This window comes from Alexandromys fortis, unplaced genomic scaffold (genome assembly GCF_014885135.2).
Source record: "Alexandromys fortis isolate MF-2015 unplaced genomic scaffold, M_Fortis_MF-2015_v1.1 scaffold_202, whole genome shotgun sequence".
NCBI lineage: Eukaryota > Metazoa > Chordata > Mammalia > Rodentia > Cricetidae > Alexandromys > Alexandromys fortis.
In genome coordinates, this window is record NW_026068077.1 from 1,658,731 (window position 1) to 1,682,905 (window position 24,175).

General features: G+C 40.4%; 1 protein-coding gene across 13 annotated transcripts in view; it reads right to left on the reverse strand.

Annotated features, from left to right (window-relative positions):
- The window catches only part of Tcf4 (transcription factor 4), a 342,727-nt gene that overhangs the window by 95,570 nt on the left and 222,982 nt on the right, over positions 1-24,175 (reverse strand). The gene's annotated exons all lie outside the window — the stretch shown is intronic.

The following is a 24,175-nucleotide window of genomic DNA, read 5'->3' on the forward strand; positions in this document are numbered from 1 at the left end:
TTTTTTTTTTGTAAACTTAAATTTTACTAAACTTTAGAAAAATGAAAACCTTCCTTCACCTTTATTGATCATGACTGAATAATAATAGAATTGCAAGGTTTCTAACAAGCAGGAGGATATTTTTGTTGTCTTTTGAAAAATATATCAACTAACAAAAGGGGAATTTAAAAAAAAAGGAAAGGAAAGAAAGAGGTGGAGGGGGGAGAGATGGGCTGACTTGAGCTTGCCAAATTCAGAGCATCACAGGAAAGGAGGGCCTCTGGGAATTGATCCCAAATGAAACCAAATCATTTGCATATGCCGAGGCAAATGCCACTGAGCACACATCTCCTCTTCAGAAAAAAACTTTAATAATGCAAAGCACCTATTTCCTTACAACTCAGCACGGTAACAAAACACATACAGTATTAATAGACAACGAGGGGCTGCGGTGGACTATAGAGCAAAGCCTAACTAAGGGTGGAAAGTTTCGCCGACACTAACACACACACACACACACACACACACACACACACACACACACACGGCCCAGAGGTTTGTCTAACTCACTTGCTCCGCATTTGTTTGGAAGGTCCCCAGAGGTTTCTGTAAACAGTACTTGAATTATAATCACACATTTCATTCAAATTTCATGCTTTGGGGATTTTTTCCTCATTAGAACAGTTAGTTGTCAATCTGATGGGATCCCATTTGTACCCTTTAAACCACCCTCCGTGTTTAACACCCAAGGCCAGGGTGCTCACTACTAAAGGACAGTGTGTAAAAACCAGAACTCAGAGAGACGCGGGAATTTGGAGAGAGAAGTTGGGGTAGGGTTGTTACTCTTATTCCTTTGTTGTTCTCATAGGACTGTTTCTAGATCTTACCTAACTTCCTGGATGGGACTGCTAGAAACACTGAACTATTTCCATAAACGACTATCTCTTTTAGCTACATTAAACCTCTTTTCTTGCATATTTTGCGAACATGTAAATGTCCATCAGTTATACTTCAGTGGGCTATAATTCATAGTTTTAAACTTGAAGATCTTATTTCTTTAAGAATGATACAAATCAATAATTTGATAACGTGAAATAGACTTTAAGGTCTTTCAGTCTGGTATCTGGAAGTAAAAATAATTAAAATAGGACTGATTAGAGCATTAAACTTTCAGGATTCATTAATGGATGCAAAAATAGTCTAACATTTGTATTGGTTAATAAAGGTTACAAATTTGATGGGTTGTTTATGAATTATACCCAGGAAGACAGGGTGCCTTATCATCCAGGAGTGTCTGGGGTTTGGTTTGCTGACCTCGGGGAACATTTCAGTGGCAGAACTCAGGTCAGTGCCTTGTCAACTGAGACAGTTCTTCCATCTCGGACTTTAAAGTTGTCTTTGTAAGAGAAACACCCTTCGTGATGAATTTTGAGTGTGCATCCTAGGGAGTGAGCACAGACAACTGAAGCTATATGCGAAACTCCCTGTGTCTGATAGGAATTTAAAACAAAGTATTGATCTTAAGCAGCCAGTTTGTAAGAGACCCTGAAGAGGCCTTCTATGGTTTCCATCAGTGGACGGCCAACTAGCAGGGGCTCAGCAAAGAGGCCCCTCTTTCATCACCGAGATGACAGCCAGGCTAAACACGGGGCTAGTAGTCTCTCTGGCATGTAACTACCAATCATCATTGGGGATGTGGTAGATGGTGAAACTAGCCATCAATATTTATTAAACAATAAAACTGAACACTAAAAGATGTCAATACCATTTTTTCTAGAATCTAGTTAACCATGTGTTATTTTTTTTCCAAATATTCCTTGATAGGATACATTTGAGGCGAAGCACATTTGGTGCTTGCAACACACATCTACGATGTCACACAAGACTGAGGGTTCTTTGAACAGATACTCCCAAGGCAATGGTGTAACAGCCCCAGAAAGGTAGGCAGACATTCAGTAAGATCTCATGGGGTGAATGAATCACATAACGGAACAAGTAGCTACTCAAATCCTACAGTTCTTGAAAACAGATCCTTGGTTAATATATTCATTGATTCAGCCACTGCACAAACACTTTGAAAACAATTCCCATCTTCCAGGGAAGCTCCATCCTAGGACAGAATACAACTCAGATAGTTCAACATTCTTCCTAACAGAGGCATGGGACCAAGAGATACAAGCAGATGCCTGAACACAATCAAAATTATGACTAATGATCACTGCTTTCATTCACGTAGTAACAATCTTGAAATAATTGTGGAAGAAGTAAACCCCCAACCGCAGAGCACATTAAAGCAGATTCTATCCATCTCCCCCAGAAAAATAACTGAAAAATTATATAATTGCAGAGTCTAAATAAACCTAAAATGCATATACATGTCTGCCAAAATAAAGTAGGGGAAGGGTCTAAATACGAGCTGAAGAACGAATAGACGGATGGATGATGGTTGGCCACACGGAAGGAATGGCGTGCCTCTCGCTACCACATAACATAACTTAGCAGGACATGACAACTCTGTGTTCTTGTTTAAATCACCGATCACTTAAAAGTTTCTAAGTACTCGGAGTCCCTGCCCCTCTATTATTGACTTCTACAATGCTGGTCCCTTTTACTTAGCATAACTGAATTCAGCAAATGACATGAACTAGGAGATGGGGCTATCCATCAATCCAGTGATTAATAGCAAAAGAAATAAGCAAGAATATACATAAAAATCACATTCTGGCAAATAAGCATCCCACCAGTTTTCTTGATAAGACAGTACTCAATACATCTACAAAGGTAAGCAATTTTAAAGAGCAAAAGACCTTCACTTGTTTAATTTTCACAACAGGTACTTTGTGGGAGGTGTTTCCATTCTTATTTTCAAGACAGGGGATTAAAATAGAAAAGCCTTAAATGCCATATAATAGACCAAAAAGAGACTGAAGCAAGGGAACCAGGAGATGCACAAAGTTATGGCATCCAGATCACTCCTACTGGAGGTCTGGACTATCAATGTAAGACTAACGCCATTGCTACTCTACAGCACAGGGACCCAGGCCACACCAGACAGCCCAGGTGGAAGTGCTGGCTAGCATCGTCCTTAATGTCAAACACTGGCTCCTTCTGGGACACAAAGGAGAGCAGACAGCTCCCTCAACAGATTAGCTGTGCGCTCTAAATGAGAGAACATTTCCTCATCTCCCTGTTTCTTCTGTGCAAGAGAACAATCACTATCCTGAAAGGTCTTAGATCCCGGAAGTTTACTACCAAAATAAAAAGAAAAACATAAAATTACAAGGCCAAGTTAAACTCATCATCAAGCATATACCTAATCAAAATTTTAGACCATTAGCTGAGAAGTGCGTATGCAGCCTAAGATACTGAACATTGATTTCTAGTGATGCTTTAGGATTCAAAAGTGTGTTTCCACATCTAGGATGAGAAAAGACCCGAAAATCTTGCCACAGCAGCGGGAGGAGGTTATCTAAGCTCCCCTGCAGCACTGAGGACCGGAGACAGTCGTGTGGATTCATAACTTTGGCTCTCCAGCAGGAGTCACTATGAACGAGGGATTTAACTCAAGCTAAGTCCATGTGGGTCTGCACACAGGAAATGCTTACACAGGAACTACTGTACTCTGATAATTCTGAGTGAGCTCTGATGGTTTCTTGTTAATGAGGGGTTAATATTTCATATCCAAATTAAAGTGAGGTGACAAAAGTCCTGTTGGGTCTGACTACATGCAACTTTATTACAGATCTAATTACCAAAATATTGAGTGAGGTACAGAGAATCTCAGACATATGGACATGGACAGTCAGGCTTTCTCCTCCCTCCCTCTGCCTCTCTCTTGACCCCCTCCCAGCTTTACCTCTCTCCCTCTTTCTGTCTTTTCTCATTCACTGTGATGACCACAAGTTGAGACTGTTTTGCAATCGAGTAGTGAACTCCAATGAATCGTTCTGTCCGTATCTCTCTATTTTTGTCTTGATATTGAGATGTTTAAAATGTAAAATATTTTTATGTGCCATAAAAAAGCAATGAAGAGTTCTACTGTAATTATTTTCCCCCTTGGGAAAAGCACCTACTTCTCTTCCCAAGGACCAGAGTTCGATTCCTAGCCTGTTAACTATTGCCTGTAATTAGTTCCAGGGGGGGCTGAACCCTGTGGTCTCTGTGAGCTTCTGCACTAATGTGCACCACCACTCTAACACACACATACACACACACACACACACACATAACACAGATACACATACACAGATGCACACATACACACACACATACACACATGCACACATACACTGAAAAATACTAAAACTAAGTTTCATTAGACTCTATTGTACTTACTATGTTCATCAATTAAGAGAATATACACTCAAATAAATATTCTTAAAAAAAATTGATGAACCTGTCTGAAACAAATAAATGTGATATTACTAACTCTTGGGTAAAGGTTGGCAAGGTGGCTAAACACATGAGGGATTTTTGCCACCAAGGCTGACTTTCTGGGTTTGGTCCCTGGTATTCACATGTTGGGGAAAATGGATTTCTACAGATTGTTCTCTGACCTCCACATACACACATATGCAACCACACACAATAAATATGTAAATTTATTTTTAAATGTATATGTAAAATAATGATATAAAAATGTAAAAAATTAATTGCCAAAGGATGCTCAGACAAAGTGAAAGTCTTCCCCACCAATCCCGTGACATGAACTTGCTCTTGTGGCACCGTAATTTTTTTTAACACAGGCTACCACATACACCGGCTTCATTTGGAAGTCGTTTTTCCTACACAAATATATCAAAACATGAGCAGAGAGACTAAGAAATTGAATTCTTGCCGTGGCTTCCTGGGTGTGAGTTCCAATGTAATCTTCAACTCGGTTCTTTTATGGCATGGGTTCACGTGTAGACATTCAAATAGTTTATGACATGCCCAAATATTTGTTCTCTTCATGGCTGGACAGAGAGCTTGTGGGCATATTGATTGTAAGTCCTTCACTCTGATGGCTAAGGTAAGCAGTGAAGGATATTTGGTTTGAACGAGATTTGTTCCATAAATATTTGACTTCTACCATTGGGTCATATTCTTCCTCCTTGGGAAAAAGAGTTCCGAGTTCCCCGTTTTGCATTTGGTAGGATTATTAGCAGCTGCACAGACTTGCTATTTGGGAGACATACTTGCTATTTGGGCGGCACACAGAACCAATGTGAAAATCTGGCTCCTGAATCCTGCGTGCACATCCTTTGACTTGACTACACTGTCCCATTCTTCTCCCTTATTTCACCTTTCTGTGAATTCCATGGGCATGCCATTACATAACTCAAGGGCTATGAAATTTGCCAAGCCAGAGGTCTAAGGTGCCATTCCACTTACAGATGGGCCAGCCTGAGCTAACCCACTATATGATAACTAAAGTTGGACATCAGCTTGTAGACAGGCCTGTGTCAATCTGGTAGGAATTACAAGCTGGACTCAGATGAAGTTTATACCTCTGTTCCTCATGTTCATACAAGTATGAGTAACTTCAACATTCGGGCACAGCATCCAATAGCTCAAATATTAAATAAAATCATGGGAGAGAACACAACAATGCTTCTGAAGACAGAAAGAAAATCTTATTTAAGGAGAAGAAACTCATTGTGCTTTTAATTTTTTTCTCCTCCCCCACCCCCCCGGGGCATCAGCCTCTTCCCCCTGGGAGAACTGAATTATTTTTTAAATCGTTTAACCTAACCCGGTGTCATCCACAGCCAGTCTCTAAGCATCACATACCAACAAACTACTTCTATTTTTGTACAATGAGGAAGCGTCACACCGGACAATATGAAAGCAGCGGCTGAGGAAGTTGACGCAGATTGCCGCACTTCCTAGACGGCGAGCTTGCAGGCATACCGCAAATCTGAATCAAACAAAATGGTAAGGACAACTTCGTTCTGATGCACAGAATTAAAAAAAAAATTGCTCCAAAGTTAAAGGGGAAATTCAGAGTCTGACTATTTGTTACATTAAGGAATGGATTACTTGGAACCCCCTCCCTTTTATTTTATTTTTTTTTTTTTTTGACTAAAAATGGGTTGATGAAGCTTACTGGAATTTGTACACAGAAATGAACAACAGAATAACATACTTTAAAAAAAACTTACTAATAGATATTTGGCTTCTCAAAACATTGCTCAATAATCGGGGTGAGGGTAGCATCACAATGAAAGTAATTTTCATTCAAAATAGACTAATTGTCTAGGGCTGTGAACCCCCTCTGGAGTGGAATTCTAGCAATTTCCTGAGGTTTCTGTTGATTACATCTAATAGTTTGACATCACTGAGCAAGTAGAACAGCAAATTGCTGGACAGAGAACAAACAACTTTCAAATACTACAGAGCCGATCTCTGGCCATGATTCTAATTGAAAGTATAGGTGCTAAGAATGAGGAAACTTTAAAGTGAAGCGAAGTGTGCACATGTCGTCGTTCAAGTGTCTGTTTCATGTTCCTGTTTTATAAAGATTCTTCTGGAAACCAATCATTTTGTGCTAGCATTGGAGGCATTTTAAGGAGGAAAGAGCAACAGATGACTCTTGGTCTCCCTAAGGGCAGTGGGATGGGCCACACTGGTCAGTGACTCATCCCTGTCCGAAGCCTGTGCTCCTCAACTCTAAGTGACCTGGAAGTGACCCTTTGGTTCTATTTATCTTAAGTCCTCGCTCTACATGTAAACACAGGTATGAACATATCTGTACAGGTGACACAGGCTTGCATCACCTTCATCAAGAGACCAGGCTCCAGGCAAGTCTCATGAGGGTCTCAGAAGACATGCTCAGTAGAAGCTACATCACAATTAAGAAAAAATTCTGAGTCTCGGCTACATAAGCTGAAATAAATGCACGAGCATTTATCGAACACAAACAACATTAAAATAAGAACTGCTCAGTGAAAGTTTGGTGTTGACATATGCCAACTTTTAACCCTTGACCAGTTTAACCATGATGAGTCGTGACCGTCCAGAAGGAATGTGGAGTGAGGATCTTACTTCCCTTCATGGCTGGGCAAAATAACTGATTCAAAGGAGTAAGCAGGGCGTTTTTTTTTTTTTTTTAAAGATTACATTTCATATTTCTTTATTTTTTGTTTTGTGTGTGTGTGTGCACGCGCATGAGCAAATGCGAGTACAGGCATGTGTGTACACGTATGTGCACGTAGTGGACAACTCATGGAAGACTATTCTCTCCTACCATCACGTCAGTGTCAGGGACTGAACTTGCGCCTTCACGCTTCACCTGCTAAACCATCCTTCCAGTTCAGCACTGTGGTTATCCGCACCACACTGCAAGCAAACTGCTCCCCAGTCAGTGACATTCATTTCCCGAAATGTCAGCATTTGGTTTTCTCCAAATACAACTATAAAATACTTAAGCTGAAAAATGGCTTACAATAATCGGCCAGTTATTCTACCTTTAGTCCTTTACTAAGGATGTGACATGTGCTTCGGCACCTGCTGGGAACGTGAAAGCCATGACTGCTTACCTATGTATTCAACGCCATCATGAAGTAAATGCAAAAGGAGGGCTCAGGAATTTTCAGCTTTACCCATTTAGTACAGACACTGTGCATCCTTCAGTTATTAGTAATAACTTGCATATAATTAGTGGTTTCTCATATCTTTGACAGTATTATATATGTATTTATGTCACAAAATATGTATTTTTCTATAAGGCTTCCTAAAACAAAATTTTCTGCATAGGAACATTAGTACATTTACTAAATGTTTACATATTTTATGATGAAAATTATTAAACATGACAAAGAGAAAAAATAGGTTGATGGTATTTGTGTTAATCAATGCCTGGGGGGGCACACCTTTAATCATAGAACTCGGGGGAGGGGGGCAGAGGCGGGTAGATCTCTGAGTTCAAAGCCAGCCTGGTCTACAGAGTGAGCTCCAGGACAGCCAGGCTGCGCAGAGAAACCCTGTCTCAAAAAAACCAAAAACCAAAACAAAACAAGAAAGACTTAAGCAAAGCTAAAGATTGTGGCTCTTCAAGAGAGGGCGCAGGAGTCAAGCCGTCCTTTCCCGTCACCTGTATGTGTGGGCTCACTGGGCAAGGGGGAGAATGCAGAGTTAGAATCGAAAGCAAATGTAAATGCTAGGTGAATTCTAACTTGCTTCTGAAATCTGGACGAGTTCTAGGTTTATCTACATCTATTCTTCCTTATCAAAAATAAGCCATAGAGCTGAAAGTCTCCCCCAACAACTTCTTTCATTTGTTTCTAATAAAGGATCTCAGGAAAATCAATTCAGAATGTACAGAACAATTGAAAGTTATTTTCATCTCTGACCACGCAGAACCTCTTCCATCATCCTGTGATTTCTGAGGAACAGACAGACTGTCACCACAGACTGTGTGGAAGCTGGAAGGTTCTAAGATCCAGAACCACACTGGACCGACATTTTCCGATGGGGACCATTCAAGGATATACTTGATATCCTACAAATATTGAACAACATGGACGGCTATTAAATAAATCACACCCCTATCTCACAGCACCAGCACGAGAATGTTACAGATGTCACAGATGATAATCAGAGCTCTGACACATTTGCTTACTGAGGAAAGAGAGAGGGAGGAAGGGAGGAGAGAAAAGGAAGGAAGGAAGGAAGGAAGGAAGGAAGGAAGGAAGGAAGGAAGGGAGGAAGAGAAGGAAGGAAGAGAAGGAAGGAAGGAAGGAAGGAAGGAAGGAAGGAAGGAAGGAAGGAAGGAACGAACGAACGAACGAAGGAAGGAACAAAGGAAGGAAGGCAACACGTTCATTTGCTTTCTTTCCACGATGACAGGAATCAAGTCCACAGGACTAGAGACACACATAAAGTGAAGGCACCTGTTGACAGACTGAGGGTCTAAGTTTGAACCCCAGAACCAATGTGGCGGAGGAAGAATACCAACTCATGAAAGTCACCCCCTGATATCCGCAGGCATATCATGCCATGCACATGAAATAAATGAATAAAGTGTAATTTAAAGTTTTTTTTTTAAGTAAGAAATTGCCAGGTGTGGTTGTGCACATTTTTTTTTTCTGTTTTGTTTTGTTTTTTGAGATAGGGTTTCCCAGTAGCTGTGGAGCCAATTTTAGAACTCACTCTGTAGATCAGGCTGGCCTTGAACTCACAGAGATCCACCTGCCTCTCCATCCAGAGTGCTGGAATTAAAGGTGTGAGCCACCAGTGCCCAGTTGGTTGTACACATATTTAATCCTAGTTTTTATTTTAATACCTAGCAGGCAGAAGATGACGAGGCTAGCCTGGCCTACATACTGAGTTCCCGGTCAGCCAGGGCTACATACCCTGTCAAATGAATAAAACAAAAAGAAAAAAAAAAGAGAAGTAAAAACCTCAAGTTCAGAGAGGAGATTTCTCAGATAAACAGTTTAACTAGCTTCAGACTGAGAATATATTTCTTAAAACAAACAAAAAATGAAAATAGTATTAGCCCCCCCCCAAATCAATAGCACCCTGTTTACTTTACTTGTAACACACAAATATGATAATAATTCTACAAGCTCTGATGTTCTAATCATAACTGATTTCCTAAGTCTGGTCTTTCTCTCACTTGTATGGATAAGCGACAGAAATACAAAGGTAGAGAATGTTGTATTGGCAGGGCTGCCAGAGAGCACGCTCATTCCCACATACACTTTACCAAAGGGGGCTGGGGAAGGACACAGCCTACCTTCTTCTTTCCTGTGGAGCAGTGGGCAGTGCCAACAAAATGACACAGACATAAAAATGGATATATGCACTACCACTTTGAGAGGGGACACTGTTAAGTTGCTTAGCACGTGTGACACACACTCCTGATCATTTCACAGAGTCTTCGGTTTTCCCTGGCAGGTCAGGTCATGTCTACTTATGTAAGCCATATTCTACCTTAAACATCTGATCTCACAAATCTTTTTTTTGGGGGACACCTCGTTCTCACATGGCTGGACACTACTGCCCCTTGTTGTGGAAGAGAACAAAGAAGAAACATTCTTAACACACCTTCTCGTTTATTTAACTTTGGCTTTGTTTTCCTTGCCAAAACATTCTATTTAACTAGATTCTACGCATTATAGAAAAAAATGCATGTTATTTTGTCTCATTGTTAAAAGAAACATGCTGATAACAAAGAAACTCAATAATAATTGCAGTGACATATGGCTGGCTTTGCTTCTATGTTGCATGGTATGCTATCATGGGAGATGTGATTATATTATTTATGATGTAACTGCGATCACTGGATTTTTAAGAGTCATATAATTTCTGCATTTATTACTCTACAATGAAAAATACTGGTACTAGGCTTCTTTAAAACATTATAAAAGGTGTGCTTGCTTGAACAAACAACTGAGGTCATCTTTGCTTACGACTTTGTGATGGTTGCCCACTGACTAGTACTTATTAGATGTATACTGAGTATTTGTTGATTTTTCTACACAACATTTGATCCTTCAAAGGATTCTATTCTAAGTGGGTATGCGATGACATGAGTCAGTGATGTCCACTTCTACTGGTTGCTAGCAGTTTCTTAATGTTTGGGGAGTTTAGACACCCTTTTGGGGAATTAAAATTATATCATCCGTTCCTAGTTAATTCTCTGATGCACTTTTCACTATAATTATAACTAGAACCTCTTCCTAGAATTATGTAAGAAAGGCATTAGCATTCTGTAAAGACAAACATGAAATGGATTTCAAATGCAGACATGCATGTGCCATAATTGTTAGCAAGGGCTCACTGTGTTCAATCTACTTACCATACAGGAAGTGTATACATGTAATAATATACTCTCAATAGCCTTAACTAAGAATATTGTGCCACAAAGTCAACACTACATCAAGCCATTGTTCTATGGCTTAATCTTTTAGAAAGCCTCTTAACTTATTGACATCACTAGTGAAAACATCCAGGAGCAATACAATACTATACTATAGGCAACTGTACAGGTTGCTATAGAAGTCCTAATTATCACGTTTCAAAGGAAATTGCCAGAATCTTACACTTGCCATGCCTAGCTGTATAGAAAGATGCAAGTTTCATTTAACTCGCTCTTTCTATTCTTATTTTTTCTTCAAAAATAACTGCTAATCATTTTGAACTGAACAATTCATAAAAGAATTCATAAAATAATTCTATGATTGAGATGTTTTATCCTTATCATTTATGATTTTGCAACAACAACAACAAGAAAACCTTGAAGAAACAGAAAATCTCAACTCTCTTCTACATCTCCAGATACACCTTCATTTCTCTGAATGAAGCACAGGTGTTTCATTTCATATCCAGTCCACAGACTGTCACTTAAACCTACGCTGCTATGATGCTTAACACATCGGCCCTCACGATGCTCCTACTATGGGAGGAAGCTCAAGCCATAGCACCCTCCTGTGTGATTCATTTAATCTGGGCTCTGGAATCTCAACTTGTGATTACTCTTTTGTTGTTTTTGGAGGCTGTGAGTTCTCCATAAAGTTGAAAGGAAGATGAGCTTTATTTTCCAATGAATATTGCTTTGCTCTCTGTTGTAGAGGTGGAAGCACAGCTGTGCACAGTAGCTTCAATGAAGCGAGGGACAACCACAGAATAACTCTGCCTGAGTTCACAACTATAGGCTCCATGGAATTATGTACACCCCTTAGGCTCACAACCACTTGCATTAATTTAGACCTGGAATTGCCATAAAGCAGTATTGATTTAGGTTGATCTCAGAAATATTTTTTTTCCTCTAATTTTATCTATTTTGCAGAGCAATGCTACAAGGAATAGGACTATTTCCATTTTGTACATAATTATTAGTATACTATTTTTGCATAATTGAAATGGTTAACAACAGGGACAGAGCCCAAATTTTTATTCAAATAAAAACATAATTAAGGGCATTACCTCTTAAAATTATTCATGTATAGCATTCTTCATAATAAAATAATATCTTAGAATACAATATCCTGGAATAACTTTTATTTAGAATATGCAAGTTTTATATTTATTCCAATAATCAAGTTCTATAATGGACCTGACCTGGGCGTTATGCACAATCTCCATCTACACTGTTCCAAGATTAATCAAAACGGATAAGTGAAGCATTAAAACTCGTGGGCTAAGACCCCCATCTTAGTAAACAAATTCCATTCAGTGAAAATGAAACAGAGCCACCTTTTGGTTCCTTAAAATGAGCTATAAATGGAGAAGGGCTTGGTGCCCTCTCTGTCCTGCAAATGAGAGCATGCATTTCCAAATGTAATTCAAAAATAAAAGTGTTAGCAATTATCTGAATTATCAGGTGGAATTCATAAATTGTGACTAGACTAACATGGAACTATAATTTGTAAATGTCCAAAATAATTCACTTTCTGTTCTAGAAAACACTTTTATCCTGAACCTGAGAAAAGTCAAACTTAGGAGTCCCTTTCTTATTTCAGTGGCCAAGAAGAGTTCAGCTTCCATTGTCAAGAAGATCCATTTAAAAATGGCTTAGTATCCAAACATATACTGATGAATTATTCAGCTCTTACTTTTGAAATGTGGGAACAAGAAGAAAGTTTGGCAAAGTGGTGTTATATTTTAAATTTAATCATAAATCAGTTCTTGGGAATTACAAATAAGGCCTTAGGAGCCGGCTGAGGACCAGATTTGGTCACTGAATGCTGAGTGCCGCACTTGCTAAAAGGCTAGAACAAGGCACACACATCGGGGCAGAGCATTCGGGCCACAGTCATGGGACTGACACCCAGGGAAACCTGTCCTTAATTTATCCCATTGTGTGCAGATTTGGCAAGGATCTCCAAACATCATTTACATACCATATGCCCTGAATTACCTAGGCACAATGGCTGTGCGCAAATATGTTTCGGGTCTGACTGTTTGCTTCTTTTATGAGTGTTTGCAGCTTTCACTTCGTCTCCACATTGCTAAATAATTTAATGTGCTATTTCATGCTGCAAAACGATGTTTTGCTAAATCAATAACTATTTTTTTTGTTTTTTTTTTTTGTTTGTTTTTTTTTTGGTCCTGTAAAGAGAAAGAAAACGTTCCTGGGATAAGCAACCAAGGGATATTATTTCTCCTACGTGCAATTCAAATAAAGGAAATCAGCTATTTATGTTTTTGCCTCATCTTAATCTCTGTATTTTTATGAGGCGTATAAATGTGACACACTCGGCAGTAAAACAGGTACAAGTCAGATGTTATGACGGCTGCAGAACACAGAATGTGTCAGCAAGTTCTCATATTTAAAAGAGGTTTCCCAAAACATGTCCTTCGCCTTTCCTGCACCTAGTCCCTGCACAGTCGAAGCAGTACAGTTGGCCTGTGCCTTAGTTTCCCTTCCCCTCGATGTTAGTGTCCAAATGAATTAACATTTTCCAGATTCCCAACCTCAATTTAAAACTAATTTTAAAATGTACACTTAACCCTCAGAAGCTCAGTAACCTTGAACGAGAACTGTGAAGCGGAACTGTGTACACTGTCTCTCATTGCGTGTTATGAACTTAATTTCACATTAAAATGACATCAACACCTTCATTTTGGATAATATTTTACACAGTAGGAATATTCATTAATGTAGGATGATAGTGTGATAAGCAGCTTAGATATTAAAGAAGCAGGGGGAAGCTAGTTGGTCTACTTTTTATATGAATGAAAGAAAGCTTAAATACTCGAATAACTGAAGAATTAATTTCAAAAAAATATTTAATGATGTTCTGCCACTATGTCAAATGAAGAACACCCATGGTGCAGACATTTTCAAATGTGAAGATCTCAGGACAACGACAGAAAAATCACAGTCACTTTCTGATCAGACATTAAATGTGTTATAATATTCAGAATAAAATATAACACCTAATTATACTTGTATTAGTTATATTCCTAAATAAAATATACGTGATATCAATATATTTTGTTCTAACCACTAACTATGAACTATCTGAAATGCATGAGTTATTCTCACATTTGATAAAAGAGGGAAACCTAGCAGCTATCAGGTCAGGTCATTTGTTGATATTTAACTAGAAAATATAAAGTGCTCATATAATTCTTAATTGGATGTTAAAATACATGGCCGAGCAGCTGTGTCTATACAACAGAACAGAAATAAGCAAAAAGTAACAGTGTTATCTGAATTCTATCAAATCCTTGGTTTTCTTTAGAGGACAAGAAAAAGAAAGAAGCTGCTATTAGAATATCGGCAACTAAAGGGTTAACAGACATATGCTGTATAATTAGGAGATGCATTAATGATTATGAATAGTAAATGATTTGGTGCAAAGAAAAAAATTTAGTCAAAGGGACATGTACCTATCTTACATGTTTATTAGTAACTGTATATAACTAGAGATTTCTGCTATTAAGAATCTTGCATTATTGGTGTAAATACTTCCAAGGGTACATCAAATTGTAATCTTTCATACGACATCCATCAAACCAGGCTGGAGATTTTGACAAACATTAAACACAGTAAGGAGGCAATTATGTATGCATGATTTAATCTGCAACTAATTAATATGCAAATTTATTCATATGTTAGTTACTAAATTAAAAATGCAAAGAAGCCCTTATGGTGATTCTCGAAATTTTGCACAAACAGAACATTTAAAATGTAAGAAAAATGAAGTTTTTTTCAAAACCTACACCACACTTTTGGTGTCTCTAGAACCTGTTGCATTAAGAAGCCTAAAAAAAATTAGTGTTTAAATACTAGATAATAATTTAAAAGGTGTGCTAATTTCATGTGAGAATGTGGGAACAGAAAGGTTAATCAGAATTCTCTCGAACTCTTAAGAGATGCAGTCTCATTATCAGACAAATGATATTCTATTTCTAAGCCTCTTTCCCTGCTCTAGGGTTGTCGGTGTTGGTCATTTTCCTGATATCTTGTGTAAACGTTTTAGAAGTTTTGAGAGGAATAAACAGTATTTGAAAGCAACCATCAAACCAGAGTAACTTTGAGACCATTTGGTGTTCACTAAACATGCAATTCCCTCCTCAAGATGGCAACTCGCTCTTTTCGCCTTTGGGGAGCAGCTCTCTGCAAACAGAGAAATACAGGGAAATTGTGAAAAGGCTGGAAATTCTCCACAACACTTTCCCCAGAATCCTCAAAGACACAGTGTGGCTAACCAAAGAGTAACAGCCTCCGCAGAAGGCAGGAGGTCATTTTAGCCGCATCTAATCTGACAATTTTAGCCCTGCATTTCCAGAGTCCAAAATCGAACTGAATCTTTTATGTGAAATGAGGGGTGTGGAATGGTGATAATTTTAAAAATATCTTTGGGTGTCTGTGCGCTTGGGAGCATCCACTGAAGGGCACGGTATTATGTTTTGGCATGTGACTGCCTTCTGAGGAATCGAATTTCTCCAGGACTGCCTACTGATCAGCAGCAAGATTTACTGTGGACCAACTCCTCCTCCGATCACCTTTTCATCCACAGTCTGACCTGACGGTCATGTACTCATCTCCTGAAGCTGGTTGCTGGAACATCTGTAGTGGCCTCAAGAAATCAACATAAGTCAACTGTATGAGAAAACACAATAACAGCTTCGCCGTCTCTTCCCAGGGCTCTGAACTCTCACCCACGCTAAAAAAAAAAAATCTCTGTCAGTCTCATCTCTGCCAAGTGACACACAAAAAGGAAGTTAACCATTGGCTGTTACTTGCCTTCACAGTCTGACTCCCATTTCCCAGCTTCCCTTAGCCCATGCGGATGCCAAGCGGACTGCAGCTTGCCCATTTCATTTGGACCACGGCAGCCAAAAAAAGCACTACCCCACCGCGCGACGACAAGCAGTCTGTTTTGATATTAGTGCCTCAGTATGTGCTGTAAGAGAGTCAGATGTCCCCAAACTACATGCCCTCCCCTGAGGGACTCTGTCCTAGTCCTCCTTGGCCAGAGAGATGGTGTGCATGCCACAAACCCTTAGCTGTGAAAACACAGGGGATAGAGAAGGCACCATTTTCGAGGGACAGGGGGAAATGGCCACTAGCGTCTCTTCTACCGGGGACAGAATTCACGGCCTCTGCTCAACGTTTGCATCTAACTAGAAATATGAACTCGGATTCCAATCACTCCCTGCAGGCCAGCTTCCATGGTGAAACTGAATTACATAAGGAACCTTTTTCTTACATAGTTAAGCTGTAGGAAATGCTAGCTAGCAAGTGAGTATCAGGTTTTCTTTCTTTCTTCCATGAAAAGTAGGGGACTATTTTGGGTTCGGGAGGGGGAGTTTGTTTGTTTTCATTATTTATGGGGGTGTGGTAAGACAGTAGTAAAATTTTTTTCCCTCTTGATGCATGCTGGTTTCTCTGCGTTAAATGCACAGGATCAGAACCTAACGTCATATAATCTCTCAATGCCTGGGCCATTCTCTCTTGCCCTTTTCAGCACGAACATCCTGCTCGGTGAATTCTCAAGACAAAGGCGAGGATGCCACTGCCGGGCACTGCAGAAGTCTGAGGACGCTAGAGTCCTCTTTGATTTTTTTCTTTTTCAGGTGGGCTTATTTTTTGTTGTTGTTGTTGTGACCGAAACTGAACATAAAGCTTTAAAAGCTTAAATGTACACATTTCTGCATTCATTACACAGTGTTGAATCTAATTTGTTCTTTTTACTGTCACAGGAAGCACATGTTTAAAGCAATCTGTTTCCTCATGTGAATGCTTTCCTGTGTGTTTAAAAAAAAATTGCGACATACTTTACCCCGAGTAACCAAGAGGTGATCATAAATATCCCTAAATAGCATTAAACAGATATGAAAGACATTAACACTTTCAGAATGCCAAAGTAGTATTAAAAAAAAAAATTCTAACAGATGCTCCTAGGTCAAAAAGTGAAATGTGTGTTTCCTGAAAAAAAAAAAACACTCTCATCAGAATCATAAATGAACTGCAAGCGGAGAAGTTTGGTGTTGCTGAACAAACAGGGATCATTTTGGGGACGAACACAAGCCATCCACTGCCAGAGTGCACTCTCCACGAAAAGCCAAATTGCAAGGAAGTGTGGAGAAAGCCAATAGCTTTTGTAATCCACAAGGTGGCAATGACTCAGAAAGAAGGGACAGCTACCCTGGACCCGCGATCTTCCTTGGAGAGCCAACATTCTCTGTGAACTACTGCTCCATTGGCCGGGGCTCACCATTCATGGACCTTTCACAAGGAACCAAACCTGCTGTCTGGTTTTGGGCAAAATGAAATTGACCAGGAAAAAGCTTTCATCTTGGAAATGTTGAGCCCAAGCTCCTCCCAACCCCCAGCACCTGTGGAAGATTTCTTCTGTTCTTTAAGAGCAAGACGAGTTCACTAACCAGCTTTCGTTTTATTCTTAACTATTTTTAGTTTCTCAGAGGTGATGCGCAGATCTACTGTTTCTTTTAAGAATTCCACGGTGGCCTTGAGAACACACACACACACACACACACTGTAATCATTCAGCAAAGGCTGGAACCCGGCACCCAGCAGTCGTCAGCTTTACTTGGAAGTATCTGCACACGCATACAGACATAGCTAATGTCAGAGGTGTACCTGAACTGTCCTAAAGACATTTGACTCTGTTTCTAAGAGTAATGCAGGCTAGGCAGACCCTCAAGACCCAGATGCTCCACACACACACTTATCCTGCCAGATGCAGTTAAAGGGCCAGGTCAGAGCTGGGAGCAGGAGCCACGCCTATAAGGGTAGTCTGTGAACCACTGGGGAGGAAACAGGTTTCTGGCTGATTTGAGACTATACCACATACACACTAGGGGAGAAAGAACATGTATGCATCTCTCAGTTACTTAGAGGTGGGGTTGACTTAGCCATAACAACTGCTGGCAGAGAGCAATCAGGAGCGGTCCTGGGTGGGCATCTTAGCCTCTTGCCCCACACACTGCAAGAGCAACAGCACAGTGCACACATCCAACAGCTCCTCTGCAGAGCTACATTACATGGCTCATGGTTGCGGAAGGCTGACTGGAGGCTTAGCAGGGCCAAGAAGAAGGGACACAAAGAATGTCTGAAGCAATGCCTAAATTCAGATGAAACAAACAAGTGGCCCATTCAGATTAGAAACTGGGCCAGGTTCTGCATGCAGCTGAGTCTTTGCTCTGATGTGACCTGCTCTCACCTCAGCGACCTTGTCAGGTTATCTTTGCTCAGATGTTAAAAGAAGGGTAGCAACCCTGCTGCTGGTACTTCTGGTACAAGTGCAATAATGACAGCACCAGGAAGCGACGGCATACGCCATGGATGGCCGGGCAGCAGTGCAGTGAACCCCAGATAAGCTGCTCGGGCCCCATGCTTCAACTGCTCTAGCACCTCTCTCTATTTGAGAGCATGATCTCCTGGGTACTTGGCTTTCCCCAGGGAGCCACTCCACAGGACTGTGTACAGGACCACATGAAGGCATGGAGGGTCAGTTTCCTGGGGGTGGGGTGGGGTGAAAGCCTTGACATTTGAATTTAATCTGGGTAATCAAACACATTTAAGGTGGTGAGGGCTGGCTGGGTATCAAACCTGGGATCCTGTGCATGCTAGGTAAGAACGTCACTGTTGAGGTCCATCCCTAGCCCTTGCCAAATGCCTTCTATGTTACCAATGGCCTTGGTGTGGAGAGCTCTCCTGCGCTGCGGAGGGTGCTCAACAGCTGTGGGCAGCAGGGACAGCATCTTGGTTATGGACGCAGGAACTTACAGACAGCCTGGGCAGATCTCAAGCACCGCTCTGTCACACAGAAGCCGCATGGCTGGGGCAACGCTCCGCTCCCCTTCTCTCCACACCTCAGATGTAGACAGTTGTGCCCACCTCAGGACTTCTGTAGGATTACATGATGGAATACAGAAGGTACGCCGGTGCCAAGGGGTTGCCCTTAGCACACCGCCATCACGTCCTCATGGGGCACTGTGTCCACGCCCAGGCCTGGAACCTAACGAGAGCACTGAGGAGAGGAAACCCAGCATCAAGTTGGGAAGGGCTGGTACTCCATCGGGCTCCTCTTCCTTCTGTTATCCCAAGGCCCATCCGGACGGCAGTAGGCTTGCAAGTCACACGCAGAGGTCCTTGCTTTTAGCTTGCGTGGGACAGACAACAAGCACAGCCTTGCCTTTCCAAGGTGCAGATGAGCGACGAAGGGGGCAGTAAGAAGTTTAAAGGGACAAAAGCCCACTTTGTTATATGGGATATTCTCTTCAAAGGTCAGGCATGCTCAAAAGCCAGTGACACCACATCAAACTGCATAGAGCACGAAGAACCAGTAAGGTGGCCCTGGAAACTAAGTCATGTGTTGTACGACCGCCAGGAGCATCTAGACTTCAGTTGGGTGCAAAGTGGACTTGACAAAATAAAAACGAAGAAGGGAACAAAGGCACGAATGGGAACAGATGGAAATACGCACTGGCCCTTCCCAATAGGAAGTCTCAGGCACACAGGAGTCTTCCACCAACAAACACGTGGATGTGGTTTACTAGAGGGAAAGCAAAATGGGACTTGTTTATAAAATAGTTGCTTATTGTGGTGTGAGTTTTACACATCCAAACTATTTCAAGCTAAAGTAAATATGTTGGATTTCATTACATTTTTGCCCGTGGATCAATGAAACCACGGATACTATGGACCATTATCTTGGGTAACTATATAAATAAACTTTATGTCAAGGTTCCATGTGAGGGACCCATAAGCTTTCAGCAATACAATTTTACTTCTAAAGCACAAGTCTGAGTACCAAGTGGCAGGATTTGTAGCTGTTTTATATCATATTTTCAAGCAGTACAACAGTAACTGCCATTTGTTTCTTTCCTGTTCTGATGCTGACGAGGATCACCACGCCATGAGCACTCAGCTCTCTGCTCCCATGCACCGAGAAATGAACGCAACACCCTGTGCCCCTCGGTGACGCTTTGAGTCCCCTCTTAATATTTCGAGTCTCTAAAGTTTGTTAAAACAGCAGCCTGGGTTTTATACACGACTTGTTATTGAATTATTTTGTGCCTCAAAGTTCGCTTCCTAATGAGCAAGCCAGAAAATATTATTGAGCCCCGTGTTAATACACCTGAGCACCTGTGCCATAGCCCAATTCCCCAAACGGGGTTACTTGAAAACATTACTGCGAAGAATCAGCCACCTACTTGAAACCGTTTTCTCGTAGCAGCTAATGATATAATGATATACTGTGCCGATCAGGAGAATGAAAGCCATTACAATATTATTATAAGTATAATCCAGGAGGCATATTTAGAATGATATGGGCTGGGAGGGAGGAGGATGCTGCAGGCAGGCAGATCCTCTTCCACAGACGATAATACTGGAATAATTGTTCCAAAACAGCATTATTAGAAAATCTCTTAACTGGGGACAGCAAGCGGCGATGACGATGATTTTTCTAGGTGTGTGTGACGGATGGCGCTAATTTTCATGACTGAATGTACTACGAAGTTCATTTTCCTGAGAAAATACACCTTCTACTATGATCCATGCTTTACAAGGCTTCAGTGAGCTCCAACATAGCGGTGCACCTAGATGTTTTCCCGCAGTTGGCTTTGAAGACGGCCCGCAAAATCGAGGCATGCCCCTATTTCCCTCTTCCACTGAACAAACAAAACACGCCCAGTAAAACTTTACACATCCAGAATCGCTTCCGAGTGCCCCATAAGCGACTGCTTGCAGATCAATTTCCCTCACTAGCACCGTACTGAGCTAATTCTGCAGCTTGTACGGGTGGTGTTTCTACGCTGCTGAGAGGTAATTTTTCAAAATATCTACTTTCTGCAAAAACACAGCTTTCACATTCGTTTTGGACTGAAATCGAGACACCTGAACAAAGCTCATTTGGCTTTGGGGCTCTGAGGTGCGCCACCGGCAGGCATCTGCATTACCGTAAGGTCCCTGAAGAGGGAGCAGTGCTCAAGTGAAAGCCAGCCGGGCCTGCTCCGCCTAGGCAGCAGCTTTGAAAGGGTAAACACACTCTTTGGCATGTTGCTGGTCTGAGATCAAATAATGGAGTATTTAAAACTACAGAATCTGCCTGCATTTTATGAAAGTCCCTGCACTTTGAAAAGGAACACAGTGGCTACACAAACACACCCTGGACAATACAGACCCGGGCTATTCCTTTGAAATGCCGGTTTAAAATTCAATGCAATTTACTTTTAAAAACAAACAAAGCAGGTGCCTGTCCACAGCCCAGCTATAGCTATTCTGCCTTAGGAAAAGACAACTTGGCTCTTTTTGATGACATTTCTCATTCTTTTAGACTCACTGACACTTCTAAATTGTATTTAGCCCCCTGCCTCCTGCCCCAAGGTCTACCTCTGATTTATTACTTCAAATAAAAACTTTGGAATTCTGAAAAAGAAAGGAAACAGATCTTGGAGATGCAGAAATTGTTACTAACTGGAACAGAAGAATAGTTTTTTTTCTCTGTTAGAATATAAGATTGCTTCGGTCAGTGAACTTTTCTTTTAATAGTTAGGAAGGAACGGCTTCCAACTGAATATTGAGTCCCCATCTATGTATGTCCAGAAACAAGAAATCCATAGAGAAGGCAGATGCCTCAAAACAAGCTTTATAATGGCAAACTACATGGAGGTCCTGGGACCATTCTCTTTCTGTGGTAAAGGATTCTTGCAGCCAGTTCTTAGAGTTCTGAAATTAAACCACGGAGAGTCCAACTTTCCACACCAAGTTACACTCTAAAGGGCAAGTGAGAAAAGAAAGTGCAAAATAACCGTTCCCTAAAATGTATTTCTCCTTTCTCACACCCGAGTACAAGTGTCTTGTGCTGCTGCTGAACTCTTAAAGAAGTTCCAATAAATCTTAATACTGACACTGGATTAAAAAACTTGATTACAAATAATCACAGACACTGGGGAGTGATAAGGGAGTAGTGTTTCATGCCTACCTTAAGGCAGCCTGCAGAGATGATGAATCAGACAGACAGACAGACAGACAGACAGACCCCTCTGGTAGGGGGAATGAAATGGTCTTGCTTCCTTTGAGTCTCTACGGTTTCTAACTTTTTAATTTGCAGAGATAACCTTTGACTAGCTAACAGATACACAAATCTGCTCTCTAAAGTGAGCCTTTATTTTTTGCCCCTGCCACCCCACAACCCTTACATTTCTTTCTCTTTTTATATTTAAAATATGCACACCAGAAGACTCTTTTTGAAGAAGGGAAAGATTGTGTTTCGAAGTTGCAATAATTATTCTGAAATTCTCAGTAATATAGAACTCTTTTAGGAAACTTCTGGGAGACGGGAATGCCAAATGCCAAACGGTGATGGTGCATATTTCCTGTGCGTGCATTCTGAAATAATGAGTCCAAATGCAAAGATCCTCCTGTATTTACTTCATATCCCAGAATCTCATACAAAACTCAACTCTTTGTTATCCTCTAAAATCGATGGAGAGGATGAGATTGATTTCCAGAAAACACATTACTGAACTTAAAGCTCCAGGCTGGATTAGTGAACTCTGCATTCACTCCAGGAACAAATGCATACTTTGAGATGGACAGTCCCTGGGTCTGCACAGGAGCCCAGTGTTGTATCATATGTGCTACGTAAACTGGGTGGATGTTCCCTCTGATTTGTACGTTTAACTGCATTACCGCAATCTCCTTCCCCCTATATATTTTTATAAATTATTGGCTTAATTTATGTGATCAAATCTTATATTTTAGGATCGTCAACTAGAATATGAGCCCACTAAGTTCAGAGTTGATTCTATGAGCTGCCCGAACATTTGAATGGAAACCCGTACAACTGTTTGTATCATACAGGAAAGGACCCTAAAGATGCATTTTGTTATGTATCTTATCACATACTGGGTCCTTCTAGAATTCCCTACACAAGCCCAAGGCCAGGTGGCCTATGCCCAATTTACTCACGAAACATTTAATACTGCCACAGTCATCTTAAAGGGGCTGCATCACTGCTTGAGTTAAAATGTGTAGACATGAAAATGCACCATGAGACACAGAACAGCGTGTCCATGACTGCCTTATGACACCCATCAAAAGTGATGAGGCCTATGTGCTTTAAATACTATGGTTTTTAACCACAGAACCTCTGGGCTCCTACTAAGAAATAAACAAGTTATCTATCAATTCTTCTTGAGAAATCATTTGAGATTTCTTTAAGGATCTGAGGAGAAAAAAATCTAAAATACTTTAAAATACAGATTCAATAGCATATTTAAAACATGCAAACTAAAACACTTTCTAATGTGATAGAAAGTATCTAAGAAAATTAATACTGTTAGTATTATCTGTTCACTTTCATTGATGTATCTAATAATTTCACTATAAAATATAGTTAAGTCCAGACCTAATGATTTTATCTTACCTAAGAATTCATGTTCCTTGGGGATATCAAATAGTATCAAACACATGCTACACTTTTGTTTTCTCAAATCCACCTAAGGAGCCACTCATGCCTCAAATAATCTTGGAGATGTTCCAATCTTATTTTAGAATTTTTTCCTCAGGATCTGTGCATCCAAAATTATCTCTGACCACTTAAAGCTTGCCAGATCCTCCTGAACTAAACATAAATAAATAAACCAAAACTACAATTTAGCATGGAAATTAGACTTTGCTGACCAATTCAGTTTGTAAAACTCTTTTTTGGAGATGGCAGTGGTCATAAAATAGCTCTTAGGGTGAACCTTTGCATTTCCAAAACCTTACATTGTTCCAAAAGGCCTGAGTGAGTTTACAGGAAGAGTGAAGACCAACTCTACAAATACTGAAATACAAAAGTGTACCTCTTCACACTTTCTGATAAAACATACAGAATTTCAATTTGATGATCAAAGCTTTGTATGTTTACATGTTAGTGAGCACAATAAAATTTTCAAATGACATCTGTTCCTTTCTTATTTTCTGTGAATTTGATAAGACTATTTTTAAACAGTACACTTTGAAATTGTTACTTTCCAGATTTTAATTCTATCGCATTAATTTCTAGTAAAAAACAATGCACGGATCATTTCTCCTAAGCTGTAATTTAATATTGTGCCTTTTACTCTCTGCATAAATGCACAATTCAGTGTGCACGATCATTAGGCTACTCGCAAACAAGACACTTGCTGGAAAGGCTAGTAAAGCTGCAGAGGGCCCAGATCCCAGAGAAAAAGACTGTAAAGCAGAAAATCGAGATACAGAGATCTAACCAACAAGAAGCTCACATGCAGATTT